The following is a 19720-nucleotide window of genomic DNA, read 5'->3' as shown; positions in this document are numbered from 1 at the left end:
AGTTATTGTATAAAAAGCTCCAGGTGTGTAAAATGATTAGAAGATAACACACTTTGTTAACAGTCAATGAAGCACAGGTAGCTTCCATGACATTAAAGTACATTTGAAATACCTGCAATAATCTATCTGTTTTCAGGGTCAGAGGGGGGTTGGAGAGCACCCTGAACAAGTAACCAATCACTCACAGCGCTAACACAGACAGACAGACAATCCCTCACATCTACTCTAATGTAGAATCACCAGTTCACCTAGCACACATGTCTCTGGACTATGAGAGGAAGGAGGCATACAGGAGAGAAACCAGCCTGCACATGCAGACACAGAAATGCCCCTGATGGCCAGCAGCCTCAAACCCAGAGCCTTCCTGCTCTGAGGCGATATTGCCAAACATTGCATCAATCTTTATTTCATTTGTCAAAAACAATGAACAAATACTATTTTAGGCTTCATATTACTGTTTGAAAAATGTCCTTAATAACCGTGGTTGTAGTCTTTTAAGATGAGAAGGGTCATCCAAAGCTTCAACCAAACAGTCTGAATTATATCTAGACAGCCATGTCATGGCAGGCAGCAGCCATCTGGCCATTTTGACCTGAAGTAACCAGAATGAAAAGCAGGCCTGGGCACCTAAGTCTGTCTCTCTCATTTTAGCGATTTCCTGCACATATTACAACTGTCAGTGTCAGCAATCACAACAAATAAACACAGCGAGTCGTTTAATTTGTCCTCAAATCATCGGCCTGCACACACACTCACACACACACACACAGAGGCTAACGAGAGGTGACAGTAATCTGTGGCCAGTGAATGAGATTGTGTGTCAAGAGGCTGCATGGCCCAGTTTTTTACGTCTGCTCTTTCTGTCTTTTACACACACACACACACACACACACACAGAAACAAGTTAACTCGCAGCTCTAAGATTACCTTGTTTAGGATGAAGGTCCATTTATATCCCGTAACCTCCAATTATCTATGTGACACAGTAAAGGAATAATGGAAATGGGAGGAACGGGAAGACTAAAAGCAAAATGGAAACTGATGAATACTGGCATATAAAGCTTGAACCATCTGCCTACTTCCCTCTCTTCCTTGCTAAAAGCTATTGTCGATGCCCTATTGAGACCAAAGGTGCTAAAACCGGAGTTTAATTTCTGTGCTGACATTTAGATCGGTTCACATCATGTGCCTCACAAGCCGTTCTATAATAAATCCAAACCAACATCATCCATCATATCTGAGAATCACCACACTCTGATATCTCTGCGAAGACGGGGATGAAAACCAGATAGCACGGACAGCTTGCCAATCCTGACACCCACACAGTGTTGCTGTTCCTCCTCTTCTCTCCCACCTGCCTGCTCCGTCTGCTTCACCTCACACATTTCTTACATATTTCCTGTTAGCTGTCTGCTTATGGAAGACAGCCATATTTCTATACAAGACTTTAGCTGGTAAACTATATAATATCTATAATGCAGCAGAAAGTATTTCTCATTTCTGTCATACAGTTACTAATGAAAACAGACAGAAGGAAGGGGGCAGCTAATGTTGTTGTGGTTTTATAATCAATCAGTGCGTAATGTGGCCCAATATAAACATGTTGCATAATAACAGTTAGTAGGAGATGCTCCGATTATTAACTCATAATTGGTAGCAGCGCCTAAGCTTAATATTAGGATCTTGTTCACAAATGTAGCACCTACAGGAGGCAGTACCCCCTTTCTTCTGTGTGAACACTATGGATTTGAGGACCATCACAGTACTAAGAGCTGTTTTTTTAGTGTTTTTAGCTCATAGTACCATTCCTAGTGTAACAGGAAGTTTGAGTGTTGTAGATGTAAAATGGTTGCTCCAGATGTCGTCTAAACATCAGCAGCTCTTAATATTAGTGTTGAAAAAAATCAGAATTAAACCTAAATGAAATGAACAAGCTGAAAAGTTTAGGCTTTTTTGACCCTATTAAATATTAAAATATTTACCAGCAATACCCTTGAACTTGCTACAAGGAGAATTAATAAAGAGCGACACTGAAGAAGCTGAAACAAGATTAAAAACAGGGATAAATGGAAAAAAAGGGATCAAAACAAGAGGCGATATTGGAAAACTAGCTGCTGGACAGCTTTTGTGTTACTTCAGAGTTTCTATTCGTGGGGCAAATGCAAGCAAAAATTAAAAATAAATAAGGATTCGAAGGCAAATAGCTCCCAGGGAACCTACTCAGAGGGTACTTATCCTCAGTCCCCAGAAGAGTTTGGTCTGAGGTGGCTAATTAGACTAAATTACTGCGCTGCTTCAGTTTGTTTCATCCAAACTACTGAATGGATTAAAGGGATGAATCCCGGGATAATTGATCTTTTTTTTAGTGATAAAGTCAGCCGTCTTATCTGTGATACAGATCAGCAACTGCACAACTATACTAACTATACACTATTACTACCAGTGCAGTAATGCTGCATGACTATTGTTTAAAAGCTGAGCGAAAAGTTACGCAGAACAATGAATTTGTTTGGATGTTATGATCATTTCAGAAATCTGTATTGATCGGTGTTGTTGTTTTTCTTTATTCTAACCAGATGGCACTCCACAAGAATCAGTGGGCCTTCTCTCTTGCTGTCCATGTTGCCGGTAATGCAACTTTATTGGTTTTCTCACCTCTTTCCTCTCTGTCTCTCACCACAATCCGGTCGGCCTCTAAGTTCACATTCTCTCTCCTATCGATTATGTTTAGCTTTCATCCGGATTTGAGCTTTTTACATCAAAGGCTGTCTGCATTTAATCAAATAACATAGCATCTTTACAAAATAAAAGCGGGGCTTATAAAATAAAGCTCTGCCATATTAGCTCGGGCTTTTCGACTTTGAATGTAACTGGAAACTTCGGGCTATTCTGGACCTTGATAATCACTATTAGCAGAGGTTCACGTTTCAGGACGTGGGAGGTTTCAGGGGCGTATTTATAGTTGGAAGGGAAACATTTGTGGTCAGGAGAGAAAGATGGAGAGAACTCAGAGGCTTTGTTCGTGTCTGTCTCACTCAGCACCCATATTCACTTTCCTGAATGTTAGTGGAAAGCGACAGGCTCACATACGAGGACTAACACATCCCTGCAACATCAAAAGACAACTGAGAAGCCATGCGTGAACAATGGCATATAACGTTACCTGTGCAGACACAAGGTATATTTAGACAAGCCTAACTTGTGCTGTCATTGTGTGTCTGTGTGTCTGCATAATACAAGAATGATGAGGTAAGCCCACCAGTGTCAACATTAACGTAACAGGCACCGGGCTTATTTTAGGAATTTCACATTTAGATTAAGCGCCTGAATGTACACACAGGTGCAAAGATCAGCGGCACAAGTCTCTGAGAGTCTTAGGAAGTGAAATTAACTCTTCGAATGTTATTTTTTATGTATTATAGCTTTTTAAGTGACAGCGTCACAGCTGTCACTATTGTTTTTATTAGTAGTGTTAATATTATTATTAGTAAAAGGCAACAAATATAATACTAGGTTCGATTCCTCTGTGCTCTCGTTCTGTATTCTGGATATGGTTACTTAAGGTTTTTGATATTGCAAAAAAATAAAGTAATATAAAAGTAAATAAAGTAAATTCATTTCATTGTTTCTGTTAACTTCTGATTTGCTGTTAATCACTTACACCCTATGGAAAATATGACTGAATACTCAAAATATTGGCAGAAAAGGGTGAAAAAAACTACTTGATTAAAACAGGATTGTTTCCAGGCACTGACTACGAGCACCCACATTACCATAATATAATCACAAACAAAGTGAATACATATAATACCTATAATCAGCTGTACCTGCGTATCTGTATTTCTGTTAGATTTAAAATGTTAAAAGATAAACATGAAGTGAAAAAAGGAGACTAAAAGGTCATCCAGTGCATCACATTATTCACATTATCCTGACTTAGATCTCATTTAAATGTGTGAATACTTCAGTTTTAATAAATCGCACACTTTTAAAATGCCCTGAGAACTGAACGCAGCATTTGAGAGCCAGAAACTGAAGCTCCACTGTGACAAGTAACAGAGGGCCATATTGTAAACAGGAAAACATTGACCCACCCACTCACACACAAGACGCTTCCTGCAACAGACACACACCCCACCCCCGACCCCACCAACCAAGACACAGAGGAGCAACAAATTCATGTGTGAAAGAGAACGAGAGACGATGCTCGACAGGCAGGACCCAGAGAGGAGAGACAGTTGATATGGTTCCTTCCATCAACACCAACAAAACAGATGTTATTTTGATTAGATAAGGCATACCTATGTGTTTGCTCTCCAACGAGACATTGGAGTACCTGTTGAGAGGATTTTCATTACGTGGATTGTTTCATTATGGGGCTCTTTTGGTATGTGCCCAGCTACGGAAATGACAGCTGGTAAATACAGAAAGATCCATAAAAATCCATAATCACAGCAGCACATGGCCGAGACGTGATTTTAAGATTGACACCAATAGAGCGCACATCAACACTGTCACCTGTAACTCAACTGATAGTTTTAAATAATCTTAGAATCTTTATTAAATCTATGATGAATGCACCCTTAGGTGAACAAAGGTCATAATTTGGTCTCTTTAATGACTGACACAAAGGTTGTTACAGTAGGAAAACCACTAAATCTCTACAACTTCATCTGGTGTCAACTACATTAGATTAAGTAAAATGGTAAATGGCCTGTATTTGTATAGCGCTTTACTAGTCCCTATGGACCCCAAAGCGCTTTACACATTCAGTCATCCACACATTCACACACAGGTGATGGCAGCTACATTGTAGCCACAGCCACCTTGGGGCGCACTGACCAGTTACTCTGGTGTGTGTGAGTTGGTTAAACTTCCACCCATCTCCACACTACTGAACTCATGACTGAGTGTTTCTCATTTGATCACATGAGAAAAATGAGCACATCCACTCTACATATCTGTTCCAGAAAGCCTGGAGCTTATTAAGAGCTGCGCAAGAAATGAGGAAGTGGAGCCACTTCTCTCTTCTCTTACTCATTTTCCTAATCTGAATCATTGTTGTAAGGTTAGAGGGCTAGAAGGTGTGTAACGCAGTTTGTGATTTTGGTTTATATAAATAAAATCAATTATATAATGACCAGGCTGAATGTAGTCAAATTAACACATACTCACTCACTGTACTAACTGCACAATCCAGAAACCAACCTCCACACTGCACTCAGTGCTGTATGATGCCTGGCAGGTAAAGATAACATTTACAGGACACTGAGCAGCAAAAGAGGAAATCACCACAAAACACACAAACTATTGTTCCTCTGCAGATTTAAAGGCTGAGTTTATCGTTTCCACCGATGACCAGCCCGACATTGTTTTATCTCCCACTGCAACAGGCAGCGCTAAAAATTAGTCAACGGCTTTCTGCCATAAAGCCGATCTACGTTCTGTGTTATACATCATGTTTGCATGTGGAAACACATTCCTCACGTGTCTCATGAGTGTTTATTATCGCTCAGCTGCCACTGCGCTACAGAGATAAGGCAAACCAAGCTTTCTTGTCTAAATCACTAGCCGATAAATGCAAAGTGTGTGTGCATTAGCAATGACTCATACACTTGAGTCAGATGAGTAGAAAGGTAAATAACTGATAACGTGCAGAAGCGGGGAGATTCTCATACTAACTCTGAACCCATGAATGTTTTCCCATTTTCTACACAAGAAGATTTTTCACACCATCTCTGCGTGGCTTCTCTCAATGGGCTTGATAGGAAAAGGCAAAAGAGCAGTGAGCATGTACTATCATGTGTTTCAGAATTACGTGGGGAGGGTAATAAAACGATTGACTGTTGCACGTCCAGAAAAATACAAATAAAATAAAACACCACACAGATGATATGGAGGTTCACTCACCCCGGCTGTCTGTAGTTTAATCTTTATGTGTTTGTGATGTTCTGATAAGGGTACAGATATGTGTGTGCAATCATCTTGGCATGTGTGTTACCTGAGTTACAGATTAAAGACCAGCTGTGCGCCCCATCTGTCACAATGTTGTCTAGCCTCACCCAGGCCGCCCTGGCCAGGCCAAATGAGATAATGGTAAATCCTCATCATCCAGCCTTAAATGCCTTCAATCAACGCTGTGATTGAACGCTGTGTTCACCCCAGAGAGAAGTTAGCAGTCATGCGTTTGGAGCTGAGTGTCTGGGAAAAGTGTAGCCTGTAGTTAAGATTACACTACTTCATCCTTTTTCTAACACAAACTCGAAATAAAATGCTGACTGTTTCCATAATAGGAATTTATGCATTTAAACATGACAAAGCAGCTTCGACTTTCTGTTAATGAAGAGTGTGTGATAGAGCTGATCTTGCCATCAAGTAACCCACCACTAAATTTCTTTCCCATGTTTGAGACCAGAAAAAGGCTCTAAGAATGAGCTCTTAAAAGTTAAAGGGAATGTATAAGTGGCTCCATCTCAGTGACAAAATTGATTAATTGATCTATAGCACAATCTGCACCCAGTCCCCACAATTTCATTTTGTCCATCAGCATTGCATCGCTCTGGCCTCCCCCTGCCATGGTGGCAAGGGGAACTCACAAAGTAAAGGTCAACATTGTAGCAGCAGTGCTTTATGGTGTGAGAGAAGAATTAATTTTGTAGCTTTGCAAAACTGCATAATGGGGACACTTTAATTCTGAAAAACACTACTGTGTGTGTGTGTGTGTGTGTGTGTGTGTGTGTGTGTGTGTGTGTGTGTGTGTGTGTGTGTGTGTAGGTAAAATACCAAGCCACTATGTGTCTCCGGGGGATTTAGTGATCTGACTGCTCTCGTCAGTGTTTTGTAACCTTCTACATGCACACACACGCAACCAAACGCACACACACAATGGCCTGATCACATGAGAGCACTACTTGTATTAATCAGAGTCAGTGGAATTTACGATTCAGCAGTTGTTCAACCTTTGTGTGTGTGTGAGAAAGAGAGAGAGAGAGAGAGAGAACTGTTTTTAACGTAACTCTGCACCTGCATGTCCTTAAAAACTCTTGCATCTGTAGAACTGAGTTAAACCAGGAGCAAAAAGGAGGGAAACACAGGAACGATGTAGCGACAAAGAGCTCCAGTTTCCAGTATTCTTCAGGTCAGCATGAACTCCTTTGCACTACAATGGAAATATTAAGTGCTTTTCTTACTTACTATTTTTAACGCAACTGCAGTAACTATAGTTGTCACATTTGCTGCATAATTGTTAACACAGCTACATACAAAGTTTTTAATTGCCAGAAAAAAGTTGTCAAGTAATGTTTGCCTAAAAATCCTTCTTCTGATCTTGCATGGACCAAATAAATAATCAGAAGATAATCATTTTGTTGTAGCCCCAGTTTCTAAATCTGCTACATAATCTACAACTAATAGTTTAACTGCAACGGCTGCTGTGACCAGGTGTTATTAGTAACACCTCTTTTTTAACAACAACTGCTCTTGTTACCGGTTCTAAGGACTACTTCTCATCCCAACGCTTTCAGCATGCTTATTTAGTCAAAATTTATTATCAGGATCTACAGGTTACGCATCAAGATTCATGCAATAAACTGTCTCAGTCAGCAACTCCACAAAGTAATAACAAACTGAGCATCCAGGGCTTCACTCAACTCTTCCTGCCTATTACTGACTGAACGCATCACTCAAAGTGACAGACAGTGTCAATTGTCAAAGACATGCACTATTTATCAACACAATGCAAAATTATTAAGCAACGCTTATAAAGAGCCACAATGCATATTTCTGCAGTACAAAATCTAGTCTGATTCATTCACTGATTGTCTGGATACGTAATGAAAGCTGACATTTTGTATTACTGCAGTGATGAACAACAGTATAGGATACTGTGTGGCTTTAATGCATGACTTTTAAAAGACTGAGGTTCAGTTAGATTTAGTACAGCACTCCACGAAAATACTTGAACTAAAAGAAGTTATTACTATTTAAGTGGAAAACATAATTATACTGGATTCCTGGTGACAATATTCACTGAAACGTGTCTTGTGCACGTTTAGTCCACAGCTTGTTTTTATAAAAAAGACTTAAGAGATAACACATAATTGGTTGAGCTAGAATTAAAATTGAACTATAAATCAATTACAGCTTAATAAAATCTCAATAAAATACATGTTATGTTTCATGTTATGAAATGAATCCTAAGGGGAGGTATGTGAGCGTAAACAGCAGGGCTGAAAACTCTCATGAGATCATCCATCACTGAGATAAAATGAGCTGAAATGGACATCCACCCGTCTCCATTCCTTATGTAGGTCAGAAGACCACTCACCAGCTGTGTGTGTGGGTGTGAGAAAGAGGCTATGTGATGGTTTGTTTGGTGGTGTTAATGCTTAAACAGCTGAGTAACTTGGTTTGTGAAAAGTGTTATATAATCATTTTATCCACATAAATGAGCTTGAACAAACTTAATTAAATCTACATTCATGTATTACATTAACAAATAAATTATTCTGTAGAAGATGTTCTCTTTCTACAGCCGCACAAACCACTGCCGCGTAGCCGACCTTTCCTGCTCCATCACCATTTCCTCTCCTTGATAAACTGTTGAAGGACTGTGGGAAAAGGAGAGGATAAAGCAGCAGAGGAAAAGAGGAGAAGAACTGGTAACCTCAGCCAGCTTCTGGCAGCTAAACAGAGAAATTCATTAGCCTGGTTTTCACAGAGCACATCTCGGTAGGGGACTGAGATAATATACCTGCTTTACCACAATGTACGCTTGTCTTCCATTCTCTGTTTTCACCCCCTCTGATGACCCAGAATTACAAATATTCCTTCTTTCCTCTGGAGTTAGACTTGGGAAATCTCTGGGGCAACATATATAGCTGCTGCTGTTGGGCAGTTATTGCCCTCAGTGAAGTGGATGGAGGATAACCCAGGAGAGATACAAGGCAGAAGGCAGACGAGCTAATAGACCAACCACTGTGCTGCTCCTAAGAGCTGGACAGAAGGCCATTGTTGTGGATTTCCTGTAGATAAGCACAGTCATTCTTTGGATAGCAAGGGAGCAAACATACACAGTGCTCAAGCTTGCTTTATTGTCTGCTGTGTGGGTGTGAAAGGAAGGGACTGGAGGAGAGCACTACTAGGTGTCACATGACCCTCCCATGACTTGACCCAATGCTGTAAAAAATAATGGTTAAAAGGAGGTTGATAAAGCCTAATATCCTAATATACAATATTATTCACATAAGAATGCAGTATAGATCACTGTATAGATAAGCAGTCTATGAATATCAACAAAACCAGTAAACAAATCTGGATACAGAAACCTGTTTTGGCACAACAGGTTCAAGAACAGAAAAACAAAATATCACTGAATCCAACCAACAACAGTGAATTCATATATCCAGCGAGAACTATTAAAACCAAAACGAAAAAGCATTTATACCACAACATCTGCCATTTCCTTCCTCTCAAGTTAAACATGTCTGTGTTTGTGTTGAGTACCCAGGTCACACTAAGTGCCTGCATTGATCTGTGGACATTCAGTTGGCTTTAAATAACTGCAGCACTTTCACTCAAAGGAAGTGGGTGCTTATGACTTGGTAGCGCTGCTCAGCTTTTGCAGTGATAGCGCTGAGCAAAAGGGTGAGCTATAATAAGAGGTGCACTAAAGCTAGCAGGAGGTTTAAGGATATCTCAATCAAGCCTAAACATCTTGTCAAAACATACTTTTAAAGGGGACATATTATGCCCTACACACACAGGCAGCATGGGCGCCATAGCAGTAAGAAACTGTTGCTCCTGGGCTTCACTATGCTGGCATGTGTTCTCTCTGAGCACTCCAGCTAAAAAGACAAACACCAAGTATTTAAATAAGTGGTAGATGTGAGAATGTGAGAGTTTGTCATCTGTCTCCATGGGTTCTGTAATGAACTTGTGAGTGGCAACATTTCCAGGATTTACTCCTCCCCTCACCAAGGGACAGTTGGGATAGACTCCAGCCCACCCTGAATTGGATAAACAGTTAAGAAAATGGATGAATATACACTCTTACAATGACAAAGGCTCATACTGAACAAAAATGTGAGAGCTCAAGCTTTTCAAAATGCTCCTAGCACTGTTTCCGAGTATGATGTCACAGAGAGCGGATGGACTATGGTCACCTACACTCACCTACACTCACCCTCCAATCAAACCTTCTGTTTGTGAGCGGCTACTAACTCAGAGTCAAGTGTACCTAAATGTAGGAAGGACGGAGTTAAAATAGCTTGTTTCAGATAGATGGTGAACTGAGGGACTGCACCAAGGCCCAACATAAATCTTAGAAAAAAAGAATCATTTTGCAAAAGCTATTATAGTAGAGACAAAATAAAAACATAGAATACAATTCATAAATTAACATAATACACTTTAAATATCTGCATGGAAATCAACAGCTTCAAAAACATAATTGGCAGTGCATACATTGACAAATGTTTGTGTCACTGGGTATCGTCATTGGCATGTTGTTAATACATGCAGAATACTTTGTGCAGTAAGCAGGAAAACGGCTCAGCAGACCAGTCTGAATAAACACACTAGCTCACGGTATGGTGCAGGGTTAAATATGAAGCATCAACCAGCTGGAGAAAGGCACTCCATACATCCACATTTCTGGGAGAATCATGAACATTTTCTCTTTTTTAAACAGGTGTTATATTATCCTGAGTGAATCGTCCAACTGCAAAGAAATTGCAGAAAATTGACAGCACTATTAGTGTACACGTATTTTACCTCTCTCAGTTTCACTTCCTGCAGTAACATCAGACCTTCTACGAATCTCTGAGGACATCAGAGAAAACTACCAAAATGCTTTTATATCTCTTCTTCCGACATGTTTATTTCTCAACTTTTCATTCTCCTCGTCTCTTTCCTTCTCGTTAATGGGAGCCTTCTCTAATGTTTGTCCTAGGGGCACCTCTTCCTATTGGTGTTTATTATTTTGTTTGTCTTAGCAGCAATCATCCTCACACATGTGCACACACACAGGGAGTATATGAAATCTCTGTCTACCAATGCAACTTCACATCCCCATTATAAGCGCTCCAAGTGATCATTATTTTAAACTTAATTAATATCACACAACTGTGAAAATTTCCACTATGGTCTCCCACAGCCCAAGGCACTTTTATGAAATAAGTGTTTAATTGCTCCAAATAAAAAGAAGAAAAAACAAACTAATATTATCGACTAAAAAAACCTCAAAATTACAAAATTATCACTGAGAAAAACCAAAACAAATCATTTCCTGTTTTCACTGTCTATACAAAGACAAAGTGACTCATCTTACAACATCTTTAAACACGTCATTACTTCCCCAGCAACATAAGCTAAATAAGCTGACTGTGTGACTCAACCCAACTTAAAAAACATTGTTCAAATATTTCAGCATTTTTGTAAACTTCCCAAAATCTGGGTTCAGGAGAGCTTCCCATACAGCGTGTCATCAGCTCCCTGGGTTACTGCTGTCTTAATAAAACTGCGTCACAGTGGAGCATATTCAGGGAAATAAAGTCTAGCATGAATCATCCTCTTCAGTCTTATTGGCCTTCAAACTCCACTCATTCTCTGGCAAACAGAAACTGTAGCTAAGCTGTGGCTGTGTGCTCTGAGGAGTAAGTGTGTGTATGTGTCCCTGTTGAACTTATTTCTAACTGGTCCATTTTTCCAGTTGTTTGAACTGATCCAGGCTCAGTGGAATTTAAATCAATCACATGATGTTCAACTGATAAAAAACTGGAGTCAAAACCTGCTTCAGGCCTCTCTCTTTTTGTTTCCATTCAAGTTTAATGAAACTTTTGAAAAGCTGTTAAACAAGTATCGGTATTTCCTAACAGATCGTCAAATTACTTTTTCTGAATGAATGCTGTGTCTTCTGTTTTTACTGTATTTACATTTAAAGATTAAAATCATGCAGAAATCATGTTCTCTTTTAACAATATAAATTTTTCTGTTTGAGTGGACATCGTTCAAAGTTATGTCCTGATAAGTATTCTTACGCATTTAAGTGGAAACCCACTAATTTCCTTCAGCAACATGTGGAGCATGTGTATGGAGTATTATCACAATTTGTGCAAAAAAGTTGCATAAAGCCTTTTGTTGCTGTACGGTAAAATCCTTTAAATTACCACAATAATGCCACCTGTCTTCCACTCCTTTGTCTTCCTGGTTAAACAAGTAAGAAGAATGAGTGGAACTGAAAAGACAGCATCCTCTGCTCCAGCGCTTCAGACATTTTATCTTTAAACTAGCTGTTGTGATTCTGACAGTGCAGTGTTAAATCACTGAGGTGCTCTCTTAGGTCCAGATATCTAATAGTCTGTTACATTGAATTACATTTTGAGAGAAGAGTGGCTCGCTCCAGTTCGGTGAACGAAAACAGGGCGACACAAAAACTTGAGACTCTTCAAACTTTTGCTGGACTGCGATCATCATCTGATGTCTCGGTAATCCTTGGAGATGGCTGTTCTGCTCTTTAGGGGTATTGTGTATTTGTTCTATGCTTTGTGTTGATGTGGTACATTTCTTTTCACTTTTGTTCAGTTCAGTTGAGCTTCATTGCTCTGTGCTACTCGTGGTGCTACACTCTCATGCACCCCCATGAATCCTGCTGCCCTTCCATGTCACCTAAGAAGGCAAATTCACACACACACACACACACACACACACACACACACACACACTCGATGAGAGTGAGCTGCACCCGAATAAAGGAGAAAATTACTATATGGTCAGTTTGTTCTTCATCTCCTTGACAACCATGAGATTACATCTTCCTGTTTCTCATCCACTGCACCCACTGACTCTATTACTGCATCTTAATGTCTGAATCATCATTTTGTCTGTCATCCACCATCCTCTAAAATCCTCTTTTCTGTCTTCTACTGAAAGCAGTGGGGTCAATTTTGTGGTCAATTAAAGAGGATGACACATGTTTTATAAACTTTTTAGCAACAATTCCCAGTTTCTCAACCCCCACCCCAAAAAAAAGAAAGAAAATTCACAGCATAGCAGGTCAGTGGGTGGAGGGAAGCTAATGACATCATGTGGCTCCCATAACATCAATCACCTGACAGCGGCCAAGCAGCATGGTGGAATACATTCCTAAACTGCTTCTTCTGCATGGATTCTCTGTGGGTTTCAGATAATAAGAGCCCCAGTGTAGTAGTTTTTCATATTGTATGCATAGTCACAATTACATAATATGAATAAAGTGGCTCTCAACACTTTTCTACTGGCTGTTCACTGAAGGATGATGCTTCAGCTGCGGGTCAAAACAACCAGCCACGAAACAAAGTGAATGACTTCCTGAAGATAAAGCAGTTAAAATATTAAAAAATGCACCGTCGCCTTTGCTGTAGGAAGAACATCATGTTGGTTTGATGCATAAATCCTGGAACAAGTCCAGTCCTCTCAGGAGCACATCTACTCCACCGCCAGCGTACCCTCTGCTATTTTTATCATGCTGCTGTAGTTGAGTTGTACATACATCGTGTGAACTATAAGAGTTACTCCTCCTTAAATATATATTATTCAGCTGAAAATAACAGTACTATGGAGATATTACACACCCAGCAACAGGCCCTGTATATTATTATTAAATATATGTTTTGTCTTCGGTTTTTGCTTAACTATAATTCCAAACCTTGATCGAACAACAGCACTTTATCCATATTGATTCTTTCAAATCAATCAAGCATATTTAGATTTAATACCTGATCTTCATCCACAATATGAGAAATATTGTTGGGTTGCAGATTTATAGGTGCCCTCTTTTGCTTGTGGTATTTGTACTCAAATATTCATGTGCTGATTATTTATTCATGTTAAAATGCTGCATGTGGCGTGTTTCAGTGATTTACTTATCACAGTAATTCTGTAATCAGGGCTATATCTATATTGTTATTCTGTGCTATCCTTCTTCCAGTCCTTTCCACTGTCAGATATAAGACATTTGCAGCACTACATATATTACAGTTCATAATTAAGCATTATCAAGGCATCACTGGAAACTGAAAAAACATCTGCACAGTCCTTTGTGTGTCCTAACTATTATATCACTTGGGGCTGAATGTTTTCTGGCAGACTGACAGTCTGAGCAGTTAGATCACAGTCATCTACTGATGGGTTCCTGCTTAAGTGAATTTAAAATGTTATAATTCATGTTGTTTCAATGTGCATCAGCTGCTCAACTATGGAAACCACTTAAGAAACCAGTAGCTGTAGCTTGATGTTGAGCACCAACATGAGATTCACTTGTATGTATCATCTGGTTCCCAGATAGTAATATTGGCTAGTTTGTAGTTTGTAGCCTAGCAACAAATGCATCTTCAGGAGGGGGCTTTGGTGTCTTTGATAAGTTGTTGCACAACAGAATGCTGCAAGGCTTTGAACTGTAAACAGCTTTACAAGTGCTCTCTTCAGACGTCTTTGAAAAGCTTTTAACTTTCCCTGAAAGTGCAGGAGGCTGGTACCATGCAATAATTACTATTATTATTCATGAAAAGAAAGATAAGATGAATACAAACAAGGATGACTTCAACTACTGATCATTATACTTACAATTCTGTACCAATACAACATTACTGCACTAGCTGGGATGTCAGCAAATGTATACCTAATCACTGTCCAAAGATCATACCACAATTACTGTTTTCATGCACCTGTGGTAGAAGGCTGGAGAAATACCCTTTGTGTATTTCAAAGCAGAATTAGGCCGTCAAAAATTTTTATTTTTAGCAGTGACCAGCAGCAAATATTCTAATTGTTGTTCCATGCAGTGATTTAAGCTGGCTCCACTTGTAGAGCCATATGGAAGAATTTGATCAGAGAGCTGCAGTACATGCCCCCTTCAAACAATTTAAAGCTTAAAGATCAAATATTCTGGTACAGCCCCAAAGGACAGGTTACAAAAAAGTAAAGTAACAGTTTTAAGATTTAATTGTTTCAGTTCGACTTTTATTAAACGTTGCATTGTAGATAGATGCTCATTCCTAGACCAGTGGAGAACATCAACACATCCAAACTTTTGAAGTAGAGAAAATTTTGCTTCACTTCCTGTGACATCACATTTATAGATAAGTACTACCTGCCAAAAATCCAAATGATCAATAGCCTTTTATGACTGTCTGCTAATGTCTCCAACCAACAAAGCAATGGAGAAGGGGGAAAGGGGGTAAGGCATTATGGTTAAATGGAAGTGGGGTGGGGTGATATTTATAGTGCACCATCAGCTTTTTGGAAAGAGGGGAGGCGGCTCACTTCACTTCTCTTCCTCTCTGACACGCGGGCCGTGGGGAATGGTGTTCCAGGAGAGAGTCGACCGGCTATCATTCCCTCAGACAGGGGGAACATTAAGGTGCACACCTGCCTCCCTCAGCACTTTCACTGGCAACCTGGAGCAATGTTATTATGATGACCCAAGTTCAAACAACATCTCTCGCCCTCCATATCTGTTATCGGTCTCTCTCTTTGGATAGAGGTCTCTATGCACCATTAACCTGAGGCTATTTATCATCTGTCTACTTGTTCATTGAGCTGTAATATACTGGTAATGTTACTGCGACGACACTGATACAGGCTCTTAATGGAGCTATAGCACTCCACTGCAGGTATTGCTTAGACAGTATCGTGAGGAGCCAAAATGTTTTTCAAAAGTGTCAGCACATAAAGAAAAAATGTTAACAAGCTGGTGTAGAAACATTAATGCAACAAAAATGATTTACTCCTCTGAATTAATTCAGAACTGAACTGCTACGGATTTCGAATAGGTATCCAAATAACACAAGGAAAGAAGTAATGTTCTGTTTCACTTTGTCACATATCAATGGATATATGCAGCAGGTGATGACGGACCACTAGCAGAAATTCCTTCATTTTAAATGAAGGAATTTAAAAAATGTTGCCATATCCAATAGAAAAGAAAGATGTTGTTAAAGTACATGTAGAATGTTGTGGTAAAGATACAACATGGCTGCAGAAGGTTTATCTGCTCAATACTGAAAAACATAATGTGACTCATATAATAGTTTTACATGATCAACCAATTAAAATAAAATTGGAAATTTTCCCTGCCTTCTGAATCTGGCATATTTGTGCAATCTACACATATTAAGAAAGTACTTTTAATTCCAAACTACTTCTTGTCACCTAGGTTTTCTAGTAATTCCTGGGAGTTAATGCAGATAAACAAAGAAGCAGCGACTAGTGAAGCAGCAAAACAATCTTGAGGCCAGATGGCTTAGTGAGAGCCTGTGAATCCTTCACCTAAAGAGGTTAACCCAGGTGAACCTTGTGGATTGCGGCATTATGGCTGAGCAGCTGTTTAATTGTTAGCATGGGGGTCACTAAGAGGAAACCTGCCAATGCAGGAGGAGGCTACACGTGAGTAAACTTCAAAAGCCACTACTGAGACAACTCAGTACTAACTCACAACAACTTGGCTCTTCTTTAGCATAAAAACTGCCTTTTTCTGGCATACCATGGCATGCCTATGCAATGTAGAAGGGAATTACAAGTCGTTTATTCACAAGTGCTGTAATCTGAAGAGCAGTGGCACTCCTGGAGTGTGAATTCTGCTGTTTGAACCCAAGCACGTAAAAATGGACTGTTGTACTATTAAGTAGGACTCACGACTGTAACCCTTTCTTCAGATTTGATTACCTTAGTTTAACCTTTAGGCACTTCCTTATGGTTAAGCCAAGTTAGACTTTATTTGCACAATGAAGTCTTCCATCTCTACTCTTTTGTGAGGGCATTAGTTAGAAAAGCCAGCATAGGACATTTTTTGCAGTTTCCACCAAACCTCGGTTGTAAAATTATATCCTGAAGTGATTAAAACACAGCGGTTAGATGGGGACCCTCTGGAATCCCATCAAGCCACCTGGGGCATCCCTGAGCCCCACAGTGAGCAGACTCCTAAACAAGTTACACAAACATCAGTCTTCATTGTCAGCCAGTCTACTAATGAATTATTGATAAGCATTTGGAGCCAAGGAGTTCATATGATCTGATGCCCTCTGCGTCAACTGGCTACAACTATCCCATCTACCTGCTTCTTACTAATGTGCATGAATGACACTATAGAGACAGCAACATGATCATCAGCCACTACTGACGTGAACATTTATTATGGCCTCATATGCATGGATCAGTTAGCATACTTCACATACAGCCTGCTGATCGGTGAGCTAATTAGAAAATAAAACTAGGCTGAATATAAGTAGTAAGGTGTTTAGTGATAAGCTTAGTATAGCTGCAAACTGGATTAAGTGGGTGAAGGTATAGTGAACAGCAGTAACCCTTTAATCTAGTATGTGAAGGCAGGAAGCCAAAACGAGACCAGCGGGACTTTCAGGGAACCACATTAGGTTGCTGGAGAGGAATGCTGGGTGGCTTCTTGAACACGCCTAATACACAGACATGATATCTCCGGTTTGTTTCATTTTGGATTCGTCCAATATTGTTTGATTTTCACAGTTACAGTCTACAAAGTAGTATTAGTAGTAGTGTAATGTAGCAATATGAAATTTATTCTGAATAAGATTTACAACTACTTTCTAACATTATGATATGATATGATAAAAACTGGTGATATCATTTGCTTGGAAAGGAAAAGGTCGCTGGTTAGATTCCAGCCGGAGTCACTGATCTCTCCTTTGAGGTTGTGTCAGTACGGACATCCAGTGTAAAACTCTGCCAAATCCCACAGAGTTACTCCCTGTGGCAAGAGGGCAGCTGAAAGTAGCTTACTCATTTAATCAAAAAATAACTGACCAAATGATAATTGTAGTCCTAAATAATACAAATGCTGTATATTGATTTTGGTGCACTGGTCTATGTGTGAGTGTATGGTTTTGCACAAGCCCAATGCTTTTACACTAAAAATCACTTGGCTAACCATATTTAGGAAAATACCTTCAAAAGGATGGTTAATGCTTTGAATGCTTACTAATATTATTTTAAAATATAGCAAGGTATTTATCATTCAGAAGAACCAATAAAGTGGCTAGTGGCCAACTGTCAGGAAACTAGTGAGATCTCATTTCTGCTCCAGTTCTACATTTCAGTGTCCTGGTATTTGCAACTCTGCTGTTTTTCATTGTAACAGTAACAGTAACAGTCCAGTTCTGCTATGATGCACTGAACTCTGTTTGCTAAGCAAACAAACATAGGCTGTCAAAATAACATTTCATTGTTCCTTAAGAAAAAGAAAGAAAATCACCTGCACAGTGTTAAATAAATATAATATTTGTATTGTGTCCACAAGAGGTCAAACCAATACAAACGTGCTGTGTGGGATGAATCAGTTGGAGCAGAGCCGCACTGAGAACTCTCTGCCACCATTACAGTTCAGTTATTAGCTAGTTTTAGCTGGCTTGGTATCATTTTCAGATAGTGAAAGTAAAGAGATGCTGTGCAACTCCTGTCCATTACATTTTCAGCATATGCTCCAGTGTATTACTAATGTGTGTTATTAACCTACTGTTGCAACCGTTATCTTGTCATTGACTCTTTATAACAGAAGTCCAGTCTCTACAAGTCTGTAGGGCTATGAAGAAATTTATAAGGGGGAAAAAAGGGCAAATATTACAACTTAACACCATTTACGTTCAGCTGCTCTGCTGATATCTGTCTCTGTCCCTTTGCACCAGCAGCTGTGTCTGCTGTTGGGACGTTACACCCATTACACAGCATTATGGGTGATTTGCGTTGATAGACACAAAGTCACTGGATCTAAGTATTTAATTCTGGAGAAAACGTAACTTTGTATTTTGTGCCACTCCTGAGACAGAAAGCTGACCGTAGCGTTGTGCTTTTTCCTAACTCTTTTATAATTCTGTTATATAATCCAATTAAACAGTGCTTCTCCTGATATCTCCTAAAAAAAGACTTGAGGAGGAGTACTGAATACAGGTTAGAAAATATATAAAACAGTACTTCTAAGAATTTCAGTGACTAAAATTAACTCGGGAAAAAAACAAAACAGCATGAGCCACCTGTTTTGGAATAACTACACTGTATCTCAGAGCTCTTGGTGCTACCAGCATCACATTTGATTTTAAACTTGTCTAGACAGGACAGGCAGCCACTACATGAACAACTCTGCATGTTACACTTTTAAAGAGAGCTATACTGTAGGCTTATATAACATCATTTAGCTTTTACCTAATCTGAGGGGGCAGCGACTGAAGAGACTGACTTTCACCACCACGATCCACACGCTGTTGCAGAGCAAAAGGTAACAAACAGGTACAAAGCAACCCCAGTTAAACCTGTTTATTTCATTTGTACTTTACCTCTGCAAGCCTGTAGCATAACACAGAAAGTTTTGGCACAATTACAATAATAACATTTACTGTGGCTTCTACTGACATCGCACAAGACAGATGGCACAGCTTTTTAAACACAAGGCGGTAGATTATCCACAGTACAGATATATTTTTCATCATGCGTCCACTCTAAACATTCCTCACAGCACCTCATTTAAAGAAACAATGAGCCTTGACACAATATTTACTTTTTTTTTAGAACAAAGATGCACTGTACGTAACCCAATACTGTCAGTTGCACTCTGTTTGCACAAAAACATTGATGTATTTATAGAGTGAATAACTAAAATTTCAGTATATGCACAGCGGGCCTTTTAATGCTTCTGTGTGAAGCATCATAATTAACAAAT

The 19720-nt window shown here is 39.5% G+C and overlaps 1 protein-coding gene across 8 annotated transcripts in view; it reads right to left on the bottom strand.

Moving 5' to 3' along the window:
- Positions 1-19720, bottom strand: part of atp11a (ATPase phospholipid transporting 11A) — a 51032-nt gene that overhangs the window by 29018 nt on the left and 2294 nt on the right. The gene's annotated exons all lie outside the window — the stretch shown is intronic.

This window comes from Neolamprologus multifasciatus, chromosome 23 (assembly GCF_963576455.1).
Source record: "Neolamprologus multifasciatus chromosome 23, fNeoMul1.2, whole genome shotgun sequence".
NCBI lineage: Eukaryota > Metazoa > Chordata > Actinopteri > Cichliformes > Cichlidae > Neolamprologus > Neolamprologus multifasciatus.
The sequence above is the reverse complement of the archived record's forward strand: the minus strand, read 5'-3'. Positions and strand labels throughout refer to the sequence as shown.